The following is a 13,531-nucleotide window of genomic DNA, read 5'->3' as shown; positions in this document are numbered from 1 at the left end:
CTCCTGTCAAGATGAAGAAAAGACCTCCATTTGGGTATTAAGTGCTGTGCTTAAACTTGTTGTAACTCTGGGGTAGATTCAATTGTGATCCAGGGGTGGGGAACTTTTGACCCTTTTGTGTTCTACAATTGAACAAATGAATGTACTTTACTTATGATTGGAAACTAATCTCCATTTGAGAAGAGGGGCTTTGTGATGGACTAAATGAAGGTACAGCCTAGGGGTGGAGTAGTATTTAGAAGAGGGACTTTGTAATTGATTGAATGAATGTAAGGTCCTGGGGTGGGGTAGTACTTGGAGATTATTGAATGACACTTAGTAAATGCTGTATTTTAAATGATATCATATTTTGATCTTTTCTGTTCTTAATTTGTCACTGAATAAAATGGAGAGCACCTATGCTGGTATTTTGAACCTTGGGAAGTTGTTTTTCCTTGGCATTACGTTACACATACACACTAAAAAGGGTATCTCACCCTACAGTTGAGTATGGGGGAAGGTGATGAGAGGGGGGATGATGGAAGGGAGGGCAGGTTGGGGAGGAGGGAAGTTGGAAGCACCCACTTTTGAAAAGGGATGGGATCAAAGTAGAGAATAGAACAAGTGGGAGGTGGGATAGGAGGGAGGGAAATAGTCAGTCTTTTACATTACATCTACTATGTTAATGTTTTGCATTAGCTACACATGTACAACCTATACTTAACTGCTTATTTTCCCAGTAAGAGTGGGTGATAAGGGGGGAAGGGAATGAATCTGGAATTTAAAGTTTCAAAATAAAATGTTTTTAAAAAATAAATATATATATATACTATTATTAATACTATTTTACATATAATTGGGAAATAGCATATACAGGCACTGGGGTATAGATATCCACCATGCCATACTGGAAAAATCAAAGGGGGTATGGGAGAAGATACAGGAGAGAGCAGATTGGAGGAGGGGATATACTGTGGGTCTGCTATTTTGGGGCACTGGGTAGGGGAAAATGGGGAGAAAATTTGTAACTCAAAATCTGTTGGAAATGAATGATGTAAATCAGAAGTTAATAAAGCATTTGAAACATGAAAAAAATGAAAAAAAGAATTAATTGCTGAATTTTTATACTTTTTCAATTTCCATTTTACCCTCTGTTATTAAAATATCAGGGCAGTTATGATTTCTTGAAAAATGATATCTAGATTTTTTTTTTAATCTTGGCTTTCAGGTAGCCAAACTTTTTAAAATTCTCTCTCCTCAATCTATTTCCTAGTGGGTTTTTTTTTCCAATGAGATACTTCACATTTTATTTTTCATTTTTTAAATTTTATTTGATTATTTGTTGATGTCACAAGGTGTCATTAGTTTCCACTTGCTGAATTCTAATGTTTAAGCAATTTTTTTCCAGTGAGTTTCTGTATCTTCTTTTCCATTTAGTCAATTTTGTTTTTAAGGAGCTCTTTTCAATGATTTTATGTATATCATTTTTCCATCTGCCAATTCTTCCTTATTTAAATAATATTAATTTATTTATTATTAGTTTTCAAAATTCACTTCCATAAGTTTTAAATTTCCTCCCCCTCCCTCTCTCCTTCTTCCTGAAGACAACATGCAGTATGATATGGCTCTACTCCTACATTCCTATTAAACATATTTTTAATGGGAGGGACCATAAGAAAGAAAAAAACAAAACAACAACAACAACAAAAAAGACCATAGTGTGCTTCACTCTGCATTCTGACTCTTTAGTTCTTTTTCTGGATGTGTATGGCATTTATCACCATGAGTCCTTTATAATTATTTTAGGTCCTTGCATTGCTGAAAAAGGCTGTCTTTCAAAATCAGTCATCACATACCGTGATTGTTCCTGTGAACAATGTTACCCTGATTCTGCTCACTTCACTCAGCATCAGTTCATATAAGTATTTTCAGGTTTTTCTGAAGTCTGCCTTTTCATCATTTCATATAGCATAATGGCATTCCATTATATTCATATACCACAAGTTGTTCATTCATTCCCCAATTGATGGGCATCCCCTTGATTTCCAGTTTTTGGCCACTACAACAAGAGCTGCTTTTAATATTTTTTTTTACATGTGTGTCCTTTTCTCAGTTTCATAATTTCTTTGGGATACAGCACTAGAAGTGGTATGGCTGGGTCAAAGGGCATGGGCATTTTATAACCCTTTGGGCATAGTTTCAAATTACTCTCTAGAATGTTTGGATCAGCTCACAGCTCCACCAACAATGAATCCATGTTCCAACTTTGCCACATCCTCTACAACATTTATCATTTTCCTGTTTTGTCATGTTAGCCAATGTGATAAGTGTGGTGTAGCACCTCAGAGTTGTTTTGATTTGCATCTCTCAAATCAATAGTGATTTAGAACATCTTTCATATGACTATTAATAGCTTTAATTTCTTCCTCTAAAAACTGCCTGTTCATATCTTTTGACATTTATCAATTGGGGAATGACATATTCTTATAAATTTGACTCTATTCTCTATATATTTTAGAAATGAAGCCTTTATCTAAGATACTAGTAATAAAATTTATTTCCCAGTTTTCTGCTTCCCTCCTATTCTTGTTTGCATTGACTTTGTGCAAAAAATTTTCAATTTAATGTAATCAAAATTATCCTCTTTACATTTCACAGTGTTCTCTGCCTCTTGTTTGGTCATGAATTCCTCCATTCTCCATAAATCTGACAGATAAACTATCCCTTGCTCCCCTGATTTGTTTATAGTATCATCATTTGTAACAAGATTGTGTACCCATTTGAACTTTATTTTGGTATATGGTGTCAGACATAGGTCTGTGCCCAGTTTTTCCCAGTATTCTTGGCAGTTTTTGTCAAATAGTGAGTTCTTATCACAGGAACTGGGGTCTTTTTGGTTTATCAGACAGTAGATTGCTGTCATAATTGACTACTGTGTCTTGTGTACCTTACCTATTCCACTGATCTAGTCCTTTATTTCTTAGCCAGTAGCAAGTAGTTTTGATGATTGCTGCTTTGTAATACAATTTAAGATCTAGTATGGCTAGGTTTCCTTCCCTAGAATTTCTTTTCATTAATTCCCTTGACATTTTGAATATTTTGTACTTCCAGATGAATTTTGTTATTAGTTTATATCATAGGTTTATAAAATAATTTTTTTTTTGGTAATTTGGTATGGTACTGAATAAGTAAATTAATTTGAGTAGAATTGTCATTTTTATTATATTGGCTCAGCCTACCAACAAGCAACTGATGTTTTTCCAATTATTTAGATATGACTTTATTTGTGTGAAAAGTATTTTCTAATTCTGTTCATATAGTTTTTTGGTTTGTTCTGGTAGGTAGACTCCCAAGTATTTTATTATATCTATGGTAACTTTAAATGGAATTTCTTTTTTCTGTCTCTTACTGGAGGGCTTTGTTAGTAATATATGGAAATGCTAATGATTTATGGGGGTTTATTTTATATCATGCAACTTTGCTAAAATTGTTTATTATTTCAAGTAGTTTTTTACTTGATTTTTCAAGATTCTCTAGTATATCATCATATTGTCTGCAAATAGTGATAACAATTTCTTCTTTGCCTATTCTAATTCCTTCAATTGCTTTTTCTTCTCTTATTTGCTAAATCTAACATTTCTAGTACCATATTGTACAACAGTGGTGATAATAGACCTCCTTGTTTCACCCCTGATCTTACTGGAAATGCATCTAGTTTATCCCCATTGCATATAATACTTGCTGAAGAATTTAGGTATATTCTACCTATCATTTTAAGAGAGTCCATTAATTCCTGTGCTCTCTAGTGTTTTTAATAAGAATGATTGTTGTATTTTGTCAAGAGTTTTTTTTGGCATCTATTGAGATAATCATATAGTTTCTGTTATGTTTGTTGTTGATGTGATCAATTAGGTTGATAGTTTTCCTAATATTGAATCAGTCTGGCATTTCAGGTATAAATTCTACTTATTCAAAGTGTATTATTCTTGAGATAAGCTGCTGTACTCTTTTTGCTAGTAATTTATTTAAAAATTTTGAAACTATATGCATTAGGGAAATAGGTCTATTAATTTCTTTCTCTGTTTTGGGTCTTCCCACTTTAGGTATTAGTACAATATTTTATCATATAAAGAATTTGGCAGAACTTCATCAATTTTCCAAAATAGTGTATATATTGTTCTTTAAATGTTTTATATAATTTGCTAGTATATCCATCAGGCCCTGGAGATTTTTTCCTAGGGAGTTCAATGATGACTTGTTCAGTTTCTTTTTCTGAGCTGGTGTTATTTAACTATTTTACTTCCTTTTCTGTTAATTTGGGCAAATTATTTTTTTGTAAATATGCATTCATTTCACTAAGATTGTCCACTTTATAGGCACATATTGGGCAAATAATTACTAATTATTGTTTTAATTTCCTCTTTATTGATGGTGAATTCACCCTTTTAATTTTTGATACTGGTAATTTGGTTTTCCTCATTTTAAAAATCAAATTAACCAATGGTTTATCAGTTTTATTGTTTTTTTTTCATAAACCAGGTCTTAGTTTTATTTATTAGTTCAATAGTTTTCTTGATTTCACTTTTATTAATCTCTCCTTTGGTTTTCATTATTTCTAATTTGGTATTTAATTAGGGATTTTCAATTTGTTCTTTTTCTAGCTTTTTCAGTTCCATGCCCAATTAATTGATATTGTTTTTCTTTATTTTATTCACGTAAGCATTCAGAAATATAAAACTTCCCCTAAGAACCTCTTTTGTTGCATCCCATAAGTTGTGGTATGTTGTCTCATTATTGTCATTCTCTTGAATTAAGTTACTGATTGTTTCTATGATTTGTTATTTGTTCCTATAATTCTTTATGATTAGATTATTTAGTTTCCAATAAATTTTAGTCTATCTTTCCATGACCACTTATAACATATAATTTTTTATTTCATCATGATATGAAAAGGATGCATTTAATAATTCTGCCATTCTGAATTGGATCATGAAGTTTTTATGCCATAGTACCTGGTCAAATTTTATGCCACATGCTTCTGAGAAAAAAAAATCATTTCTATCCTGATTCAATTTTCTCCAGAGGTCTACCACATCTAACTTTACTAAAATTCTATTCACCTTCTTAATTTATTTATTGTTTATTTTGAGGTTAGATTCAAGTTCAGAGAGGGGGAGGTTGAAGTCCTATAATAGTAATGGAATATAAAGATCCCCCTGTATTGGCTTGGTTTTTGGTATCAAAACCCCGAGCTTGTTTATCCCACTTGTGGGATGAACTTGTTGACGTGAAAAGAGAGGGCTGGACTGGGAGGAGCTGGTAATATAAATTTGGAGAGACACAAGAGAGAGGCAGAAGAATTTTTTGGAAGCAGCATTGTGGAGAGGATTGCTGAGGGCCACTTTGAATTGCCCACGACTTTTGAGAGCTGCCACCCAGAGCTGCCAAGGACAGAGGAGACATGGATGTTATGCTGGTACTTTGTCTTTCTGTTTTGATGTTGTTTTGCCAGATTTGTGCACTGGTGAAGGACAGTCCTGTTGCTGCAGAAGTCCTACAACCTTGCTGTTGGTTCAGAGCTACTGAGACTGTTCTGCAGACAGAGAGTGAATATGGTCCACTGGTGAAGGACAGTGATGTTGTTGCAGAAGGCCTGGAACCTTGCTGTTGGTTCAGAGCTACTGAGACTGTTCTGCAGACAGAGAGTGAATACAGTCCACTGGTGAAGGACAGTGCTGTTGTTGCAGAAGTCCTGGAACCTTGCTGTTGTTTCAGAGCTACTCAGACTGTTCTTCAGACAGAGAGTGAATACTGTCCACTGATGAAGGACAGTGCTGTTGTTGCAGAAGTTTTGGAGCCTTGCTCTTGGTTCAGAAGGCCTGAAGAAGGATTTTCTTGTATGTTTACAGAAATCCTGAGAGAGGGTTTTGCTAATGTTTTCAGGGGTCCTAGGACTGTTGTGCAGACAGAGAATGAATTAATGAAGAGACTGGCAATGTATCTTGTGGCCTTGCTAAGCTTTGTCTCCCCAGGAACAAAGATTGCTGAGAACTTGCCTCCTGTCAAGATGAAGAAAAGACCTCCATTTGGGTATTAAGTGCTGTGCTTAAACTTGTTGTAACTCTGGGGTAGATTCAATTGTGATCCAGGGGTGGGGAACTTTTGACCTTTTTGTGTTCTACAATTGAACAAATGAATGTACTTTACTTATGATCTCCATTTTAGAAGAGGGGCTTTGTGATGGACTAAATGAAAGTACATCCCAGGGGTGGAGTAGTATTTAGAACAGGGACTTTGTAATTGATTAAATGAATGTAATGTCCTTGCCTGGGGTAGTACTTGATTAAATCAGGTACTACTTGGAGATTATTGAATCACACTTAGTAAATGCTGTATTTTAAATGATGTCATATTTTGATCTTCTCTGTTCTTAATTTATCACTGAATAAAATGGAGAGCACTTATGCTGGTATTGTGAATGTTGGGAAGTTGCCTTTGCTTGGCATTACATTACAGGTCCTCTACTAGTATGGTTTTGCTGTCTGTTTTTATCCTGCAACTTCCTTAACTTCTCTTCTAAGCATCTGGATGCTATACCTCTTGGTGCATACGTGTTTAGTAATAATGGTACTTCGTCTTCTATGGTGCCCTTTAGCAGGATATAGTTTCCTTCCTTATCTCTTTTGATTAGATATATTTTTGCTTTTGCTTTGTCTGAGATTAGGATTGCTACCACTGCTATTTTTACTTCAACTGAAGCATGACATATTCTTCTCCAGCCTTTTACCTTTACTGTGTATGGCCCCCTGTTTCAAAGGTGTTTCTTGCAAACAACATATTGTAGAATTACAATTTTTAATCCATTTTGCTATCCACTTCTGTTTTATGGGAGAGTTCATCTTGTTCACATTCAAAGCTATGATTACTATCTGTGTCTTTCTCTTTATCCTATCCCCCCATTTGTGCTTTTATTTCTCCCTTCTCCATTTCCCTCATCAAAAGAATTTTGCTTTTCACCAGAGCCTTCCTCAATCTTCCTTCCCTTCTATCAGCCTCCCTCCCTTTATTTTCCCCTTTCTCTCTCTACTGCTTTTAGGGCAAGTTAGATTTCTATACTTAACTGAGTATGTTATATGAGAGAAAATTTCAAACAATGCTCATCTCCCTCTACTATACTTCCCCCTGCTATAATATGTTTTTCTGCCTCTTCATGTGATGTAATTTACCATTTTCTGACTCTTTTCCTCCTCTCTCATTATAATGCCTTTTCACCCCTTACTTAGGCTTTTTATGACATCAGTTAATTTATACCCACTCTATCTGCGTATATCCCTTTTAAATGTCATAATAAAGATACAATTCTAAAGATTAATAATTACCCCCCCGTGTAGAGATATAAACAGCTTTCCCTTATTGAATAACATTTTCTTTTCTTCCCCTCTTGCCTCCTGTTTACATTTTTATGCCTCTATTGAATCTTATATTGGAAGGTTAAATTTTCCATTAACCTCTGGCCTTTTTATCAGGTTGGTCTGGAAGTCCCTTATTTCATTGAGTGTCCATCTCCTTGCCTGAAAGATTATGCTCAGTTTTGCTGGGTAGTTGATCCTTGGTTGTAGTCCAAGATCCTTTGCTTTTCAAAATATCATATTCCAAATGCTCTGATGTAGAAACTGCAACATCCTGTGTGATTCTGATTGTACTTATACAATATTTGACTTGTTTATTTCTGGCTACTTGCAATATTTTCTTCTTGAGCTGATAATTCTGAAATTTGGCTATGGTATTCCCTAGCGTATTCAATTTGGGTTCTTTTTCAGCAGGTGATCTGTGGATTTTTTTTTTTTTTGCTTTTTTGGAGGGGGGAAGGTAGGGCAATTGGGGTTAACTGCCTTGCCCAAGGTCACATGGCTGGTATATTTGTGCATGTGTTAAGTGTCTGAGGACAGATTTGAATTCCGGTCCTCCTGACTCCAGGGCCAGTGCTCTATTCATTGTGCCACCTAGCTGCCCCTGGTTTCTTTGATGAGTATTTTACCCTCTGTTTCTAGATCTTGGGGCAGTTTTCCCTGATGATTTCATGGAAGATACTGCTCGAGCTCTTTTTTTTCATCATGAATTTTTGATAGACCAATAATTCTTAGATTATCTCTCCTGGAGCTGTTTTCCAGGTCAGTTATTTTTACAATGAAATATTTTATGTTTTCTTCAATTTTTTTAAATCATTATATTTTGTTTGACTCATTCTTGATGCCTCATAGATTCATTAGCTTCTCCTTGCCAAATTCTAATTTTTAATGAATAGTTTTCTTCAGTTAGCCATTTGTCTAATTTCACTTTTTTGTCAGTTATTTTCTCCAGTTCAGTTTTGTACCTCCTTAGCCATTTAGCCAATTGTACTTTTTAAGGAATTGTTCTCTTCAGTGATATTTTTTTCCCATTTTGTCAATTCTATTTTTAAAAGAATTATTCATTTTTTCTTCTTCTTATCTAATTTGACTTTTAAAATCCTTCTTGATCTTTTCCAAGAATGCTTTTTGGGCTTAAGACCACTTGATATTTATTCCCTTTTGAAGTTATAGATGTGGGTATAGTGTACATGGTGTCCTCTTTTCAATTCATATTTTGATCTTCCCTGTCCCCATAGTAAAAACCCATGATTCTTGCTTTTCTAATTTGCTTTTTGCCCACTGTGATCACCTTTTCCTGGCTTTTAAAGTGAATCTCTGCTCCTGGGGCACAGGTTGCTGTGTGTCCCACTTCTTGTGCTGGGGGCCAGTGGTCTGGTTATTGACTTTATGTGATGTGGCCTCTTGTTCTGGCACATGGAAGTTATATAATGTTGTAGCTTACCTGGTGTTGAGCTGGAGTTGGCTGGTATTTTCTGAGGCCTGATGCAGTCTCTCTGCATTTCCCTGGGGTTATACTGAAGCCTGAGGTATGAGGTGTGGGGCAGGCATGGTCTGGCTGCTGGAGGTCTCCTCCTCCCCTAGGGTTGTGCTAGAGCATAGGTAGGTTCAGACACTGCTGTCTGCTGAATCCCCTGGCTGTGCAAAGGCACAGTTGGGGTCCTGGTGTTGACAGCTCCATCACCCTGAGGCTCAGCATCTCCCACTGGCTGGCTGATGTGGGGATTGTTGCTCACTTGCTTTGACACTTCCCATCCTGCACTTGTTCCCTTCAGCTACAGCAAGAGGGAACCCTTCCACTAATCCCCCTAGTCTGATGTGTTAAAGACTGTTGTCCCCTTTCTGCCGGCTCCACTCTTCCAGGGATTTTTCTTGGGGCAATATTCTCTGGGCTTTTCAAATTCAACAAGGGGGAGAGAGGTGAGAGAACTTACAGTTTGCTCCACTATCTTGGCTCCCAGAAAATTAAATAGGTGACTTTCAAACATTTAGTCTGTGGGCTGATAGCTCCAGGAGTAGCTGTTGCTGCCCCCACAGGCCCCATGCAGGACTGCACCTCTCTCTTACCCAGTTCCTACAGACCCCCCATCCTACACTGAGAGGTCTGGGAATCACCGCTGAAACTGGTGATTCAGTCAACTGGTGTCTGCTCCAGCTCTTTTATGGCTGGTATAGCCCATGTCCTCTGTGTTCCTCTTTCACCTGGTGCAACAGATCCTTTCTATCAACCCCCCAGGTTGACTTGGGCTGTAAATCTGCCATTCTCTATCTCTTTCTGGAGTCTGTCACTCCAAAATCCACTCAGACTCACCCCTTAAAGGTACCTGGAAGAATTTATGGGACAGCTTGGGTTAGTTCCTGTTTTTACTCCGCCATCCTGGCTTCTACTCACCAATTCTGCTTTTTAAGGAGTTAATTTCTGTAGTGGATTTTTGTAACACTTTCACCATTTGACAAGTTTTGTTTTTTAGGGTATTATTTTCTTCAGTATTTTTTTTGTGTCTCTTTTACCAAGCTGTTGACTCTTTTCCCATGATTTTTCTTGCATCAGTGTAATTTCCTTTTGCATTTTTTCCCTCTATGTCTTTTATTTCATCGTAAAATTCTTTTTGAGCTCTTTCAAGAATTCTTTTGGGGGTTGAGACCAATTTACTTTTTTCTTTGAGTTTTTGGATATAGCTGTTCTGACTTTTTTGTCTTCTTATGGGTTGGTGTTTTGATCTTTCTTGTTAGCACAAAAATGTTCTAAGGTCAGTTGTTTAGTTATTTTCCAGCCTATTTCTTGACTTTTCATTCATTCATTTATTTTTAATAGTATTTTATTTTATCCCACTTAAATGTCAAGAAATTTTTAGGATTCATTTTTTTTACAGGATTTTGAGTTCCAAAGTTTTCTCCCTCCCTTTCTCACCTCCCCTCTCACAAAAATGGCAGCCATTTTGTTATAGGTTATATATGTGCTATCATGTAAAACACATTTCCATATTAGTCACAGTTCTGAAAGAAACAGATAAAAAGGGAAAAATGAATAAGACTAAAGTAAGTGAAAGAATATGCTTCAGTATCCATTGAAAGTCCATTAGTTATTATCTGGATCTGGATAATATTTTCCTCTGTGAGTCCTTTCTACTTTTCTTAGATCATTGTGTTGTTGAGAAGAGCTCAGTCATTCATAGATGATCAAGACACAATGTTGCTGATACTGTGTACAATGTTTTCTTGGTTCTGCGCATTTCTCTTTTCATCAGTTCATATAAGTATTTTCAGGTTTTTTTCTGAAATTTGCCTGTTCATTATTTCTTATTACATAATAATATTCCATTACATTTATATGCCAAAGCTTATTCAACTGTTCTCCAGTTGATGGATATCCCCTCAATTGCTACTACAAAAAAGGGATATTTTAAGTATGTTTGCACATGTAGGCCCTTGTTCCTTTTTTTATGATCCCTTTGGGATATAGACCTACTAATGGCATTGCTCAATAAAAAGGCATGGACAGTTTGGTTGCCCTTTGAGCATAGTTTCAAATTGTTCTCCAGAATAATTGGAGCAGTTCACAACTCTACCCATAGGACATTAGTGTTTTAATTTTCTAACATCTTCTCCAATATTTATAATTTTCCTTTTCTGTAATATTATCCAGTCTGATAGATGTGAGGTGGTACCTCAGTTATTTTAATTTGCATTTCTCTTATCAAATGTGATTTAGAGCAATTCTTCATGTACTTATAGATTACTTTGATTTCCTCATTTGAAAACTGCCTGTTCATATTCTTTGACCATTTACCACTTGGGGAACAGCTTGTATGATCAATTTGATGAAGTTTTCTATATATTTGAGAAATGATGGCTTTATCAAAGACACATGCTGTAAAGATTGTTTTCTAGTTTTCTGGTTTCATTGGTTCTGTTTGTACACAAGTTTTTTTTAAATTTTAATATAATCATATTTATCTATTTTATATTTCATAATGTTATCTCTCTTGTTTAGTCATGTCTTCTTCCCTTCCCCATAGATCTCTCAGGTAGACTACTGCCTACTCTTCTAATTTGCTTATGATACCACCTTTTATATCTAAATCATTCACCCATTTTGACCTTATCTTAGTGTATGGTACGAGATGTTGGTCTATACCTACTTTGTGTCCTATTGTTTTCCAGTTTTTCCAGCAGTTTTTTTTTCAAATAGGGAATTATTATCCTAAAGTCTGGAGTCTTTGGGTTTATTAAACTCTAAATTACTATAGTTATTGACTACTGTGTCTTGTGGACCTAGTCTATTCCACTGATCTACCACTTAATTACTTAGTTTTGATGATTACTGCTTTATAATACAGTTTTAGATCTGATATTGCTAATCTTTCTTTGTATATTTTTATATTCTTCATCTTTTGCTCTTCCAGATGAAATTTATTGTTATTTTTCCTAGCTCAATCAAATATTTTTGGTAGTTTAATTGGTATCGCACTGAATAAGCAAATTAGTTTAGGCATATTTGTCTTTTGTATTATATTAACTAAGTCTATCCATGGGCAACTGATTTTTTCCCCAAATGTTTAGATCTGGCTTTATTTATATGAAAAGTGCTTTATACTTGTGTTCATATAATTCCTAGTTTTGTCTTGGTAGGTATAAAACCAAGTATTTTATATTGTTTACAGTTATTTTACTTGGAATTTCTTTTTCTGTCTCTTGCTATTGGGCTTTGTCATATGAAAAATTGCTGATGATTTCTGTGGGCTTAATATTCTGTCCTACAACTTTGCTAAAGTTGTTAATTATTCCATATAGGTTTTTAGTCAATTCTATAGTGTTTACTAAGTATACCATGATGTCATCTGCCAAGAGCAATAAGTTTGTTTTTTTGTTGCCTATTATAGCTCCTTTTATTTATTTTTCTTCTCATTGCTATAGCTAACATTTCTAGTGTTATTGGCATCCTTCTTTCACATGTGATCTTATTGGGGAGGTTTCTAGTGTATCCCCATTATAGATAATGTTTGCTAATTGTTTGGATAGATGCTACTTATCATCTTAAGGAATATTATCTTTATTTCTTTGCTTTCTAGTGTAATGAAATGGGTGCTGTATTTTGTCAAAAGTTTTTTTTTTCAGCATCTATTGAGATAATATGATTTCTCTTGTTTTTTTATGGATCTGATCAATTATTTTAATAATTTTCCTAATATTGTGCTAACTCTGCATTTCTGGTATTAATCCCACTCATCATACTATATAATACTTGTGATATATTACTGTAATCACCTTTCTAGTATTTTGTCCAAATTTTTTGCATTGATATTCACTAGAGAAATTGGTCTATCATTTTCTTTGTCTTTTTTAGCTCTTCCTGGTTTAGGTATCAGCACCATGTTTGTGCTATGAGGGGTGTTTGGTAAGATTCCTTCTTTGACTATTTTTCCAAAAAGTTTATCTAGTATTTGTTATTAATTATTCTTTAAATGTTAGGTAGAATTCACTTGTGAGCCCCATCTGGCCCTGGGGATGTTTTCCTTAGGGAGTTCAATAATAGATTGTTAAATTTCTTTTTCTAAGATGGGATTATTTAGGCATTCTAGTTTCTGATGTGTTAATTTGAGTAATTTATATTTTCATAAAAATTCATTTATTTCACTCAGATTGTAAGATTTATTGGCATATCATTGGGTAAAATATTCCTAATGAATATTTTAATTTCTTCTTCATCAGTAGTGATTTCATTCTTTTCATATTTGATCATGGATATTTGGTTTTCTTCTTTCTTTTTTTTTGAAATAAAATTAACCAGTACCTTATTTATCTTATTGTTACCCTCCCCCCGTCCATAAAACTAGTTGCTATATTAGCTCAGTTCTTTTTTTTTTCTTTCACTCTTATTCATCTCATTTTTGATTTTCAAGATTTACATTTTGGTGCTCAAATGGGGATTTTAAATTTGTTCTTTTTCTAGTATTTTTTTAATTGCATGCCCAATTCATTGATGTGTTCTTTTTTCTATTTTGTTGATGTAAGAATTCAGAGAAATAAATTTTCCCATAAGCACTGCTTATACTGCATCCCATTAACTTTGGCATATTGTCTCATGTTGTCATTCTCTTTAATGAAAATATTGATTGTTCATATCATTTGTTTGACCCACT

Source organism: Petaurus breviceps, unplaced genomic scaffold (assembly GCF_028583685.1).
Source record: "Petaurus breviceps papuanus isolate PSGF00001 unplaced genomic scaffold, PetGlider_PUasm1.0 42, whole genome shotgun sequence".
Lineage (NCBI taxonomy): Eukaryota > Metazoa > Chordata > Mammalia > Diprotodontia > Petauridae > Petaurus > Petaurus breviceps.
This window is presented reverse-complemented; position numbering follows the sequence as displayed.